This window comes from Phalaenopsis equestris, unplaced genomic scaffold (assembly GCF_001263595.1).
Source record: "Phalaenopsis equestris unplaced genomic scaffold, ASM126359v1 Scaffold000084, whole genome shotgun sequence".
Taxonomy (NCBI): domain Eukaryota; kingdom Viridiplantae; phylum Streptophyta; class Magnoliopsida; order Asparagales; family Orchidaceae; genus Phalaenopsis; species Phalaenopsis equestris.
In genome coordinates, this window is record NW_018164526.1 from 463,564 (window position 1) to 467,167 (window position 3,604).

The window sequence follows — 3,604 nt, forward strand, 5'->3', positions numbered from 1 at the left end:
TGTATATATATGTATATATATATATGTATATATATGTATATATATATATATGTATATATATAGGAAAAGGAGCATTATACGGCTCACTACAAGTTAAATCACAAAAGTTGAGTACAAAGATGGTGGTGAAAGAGGGTCTCCCAAAGCTAAAAACTAAAAAAATACAATACACGCCCATAAGGGGGTTCCTTGACCGCATTACAAATCCACTAAAAAAGAAAACTAAATACAAAATCGTATGCCCAAAACAAAAAAACCTATACCCAGGTATCTGTACCAAAAAATAAAAAACCGAAAGGTGCTCCAGAAAATCCGAGACGTTTGAACCTATGCTTGAAGGATTTTTCGAGGCAAAAATAAGAAGACTTGTACCCGAAAAAACATAGCAAAGAGAAAGGGTCGCATTAGCACAAAAACCTTCCAGGTAAGTGAGGTAGCAACAGGGAAATCATATTAGAAACTCTTAAATGCAGTCGTCATTTGGGAAAGTCTCCAGACCAGAGGTTCCAGGCAACACAAAAAAACATAGCCTCGAAAACAAAAGGCCCCAAACCAAAGCATCAAAAGCCGTAACCTCCTCCAGAAATACAAGCCAGTTCCACAGCAAATGCCACCAAAGAGCACAAAATTTGGACACAAGGTTAGAAGAAAACAAAATGCAAAAAATATCCATCACTAGATACCTCAAAGTTCTGGTAGACCAAGCAAAACAGAAGGGCTCCACTAGCTGCACTATAATGACAGACAATCGCCAAAAGATACCAAGGTCATATGATATAGTAGAGGTGCATAGCAGGCAGCAAACCCCATCTAAAAGAAACAACAACAAGGAGAAAATAGTGCAACAAAAAATGCCTCCCCACTTTACTAAATGAAAAAAAAGCATAAAACAAAGCATCCCATGTCCCATAATCACCAAACCGAGAGTAAAGAAGCAAATAGACTAGGGCCGAACAAATGGTGCATCATAAAGATCCCTAGAGATCAAATTGTATAAAGTTCGAGGCAACACTCTACCAACCAAAATATTGTTACAAGTAGCACCGACATTAGCCAACCAATTCGTCGGCTATTTCCCTCTCTAAATATGAAACTCCAAATGATAGAGACATGCTCATTAACTTGTTTGATTCATTTAAAATAATAAGAACTGTCCCACAACACCGCTCTAACCCCGTTCATAATGTCAATTAAATCATTAGAACCAGTCTCAATAAAATCTACTGCCAATTTAACATGGCAGCAATAGAAACAACCATTAAAACTGCCCTAGATTTAGTTTTGAGAGGATTATCAGTGACAAAATGGGAAGAGAAAAAGAGTTTACACTTGCCCTCAACATCCCAGGCTATTCCCTCAATACTAGCACAAGAGGGTTCCCAACTCCCGTCAGTGTTAAATTTAACCCACCCACTTGGAGGATGCTACCATCTCACCAAGGTTGGGAGTTGTGGTATCCTCACTCTAGCTTGAGTAGGTTGCCTCCAAGCTTCAAAATAGGGTATACCAGAAAAGAAAGCATCCTTCACAGTACCCAATCTCATAATTCTATGAATATACGCAATGATTTTAGAAAAAAAATAATGGCTCACACAATATTTTTACCCTCATATTTAATGTTGTTACGGGCCATCCAAATAAACCAACAAACAATATAAAGGTAGATTTGCAGAAAATGCTTAATCTTTCGATCCAGATTGCAAATATGACACGAGCTAATTAGATCCCGAGCCGGGGTCAATGCAGTACCAAACCAAATCCCTCTATTACTCCAAATTTGCAAAGTAAAAGGGAACGTGAAAAATAGGTGTTCAATAGATTTCTCATCCTCTTTACACAACGGACATCTAGAAGGTATACACAAACCTTTTAATTTTAAAATATTATCACATGAGATCACCTTATGAAACATCCTCGAAGCCAGAAATGACATAGAGAGAGTTAAAGTAGGGCTCCAAATAGTATTAACCCAAACAGTTTCGGGAAAATGGTGAAGAGAGAAATAAACATTTTAGATATGGAGCCTTTAGTAGTTGTGTTAATCATATGAACATCCTTCATACGTGACTCGAAAGGAATAGATGATATAAATTTAGCATTATCCTCCCCCACTAGCTGTATAAGTAAAGACATATTCCAACCACCATGTAGCTAGGTATTAGAAACATAAAGATTACCATGATGTTGACCTCATTTTTGGTTGAGGTCTAGTTTTATCTTTTTTAGTAGCCTAAGGTCTAGCCATAGAACTTTCCTGTTGACTATTCCTAAAGGACTAGAAAAATAATCCTCACCATTAGAAATTCTACACTCTTCTTTGCTCAACTTGAAGTTTCACATATTGGTCTTAACCTCTAGCACTTAGTAGGTGGGGTCAATATGAGGGAGCTCAAGGAAAGTCCCCATAGGATGGTCAAGCCTTAAGGCTAACCCTGGGTAGTCTGATTTTGGTTAGGCTAGCCTGCACACACCTCACATACCTCAAACCCCCTTTAATTTGGTCTCTTGACTCCTTTTAAAAAGCTCATGTGGATGGACCCAAACCTATAGTACTTGGCTAAGAGGGTTAGGACCATCATTTTGAACATCCAAAATGAGTCATCATATGGATCCTATTGGTTTGACATTGCTTCATGGCTTACTTGCCCATTCAAGCCTAAAATCACCAAATTACCAAAATACCCCATACAACCCTAATTTTTGCCAAAAATTTTGAAATTACTAAAAATATCCAAATTTTACCAAAAGTCATTTCAAATCACTCACTACTACCTAAATTGACCAAAATTTACTAAAATTACTAAATTTCCAAAATACCCCCAAAAATTGCAAAAATTACCAAAATGCCCCTCATAAACCAAAAAACAAAAAATTATAGAAATTCCAAAATCATCCCAAATATTCTCAATTTCAATTTATAATCATCAATTTGACCCAATTTGACCAAAAGCCCCAATTTGCCCTTAAAGGCCCAATTTCCCCAAATTAGCCCCAATCTTGCCCAATTTTAATATCAAATCAAAATTAAGTACCCTCAATCCCAATATAAACAAAATTCGAGCCCAATTTTACTCAATTGCAAGCCCAATTTCACCCAAATCAAAAAGCCCCAATTTTGACCATATGACAAAATCTACCAAATTGGCCTTCCAACTCAATTCAAATCACTTGAAATCCTTTCCAAACTCTTCATGACATCTTCCTATACCAAATTCAACATTCGATTAGCCAAAATTTTATCCCAAATTCAATCTTAATTTTAAAAGCCCAAGTTTTTAAGTCATTCCAAAAGCCCAATTTCAATCAAAAGCCCATATGGCAATTTTCTCCCTCATCATCCATTTCACCAAAATCATTCCCTAAGTTCTAAATCCATAATCAAATTATTCCAAATCAAGCATCATGCCAAACTTCACCAAAAATACCAAATAAATTCAAAATTCTTTCTCATGCAAAAGAGCCAAGTCAAAGGGAAGCCATGAAGTCATTTCCAAGCCATAGATGAGCCATATGAGCCTTGCCACATCATCAAACTATTAATGACAAAAATCTAAGCCACTTTCAAACCCCTTAAGATTCTTTTAACCCATCCCATGAATCACTC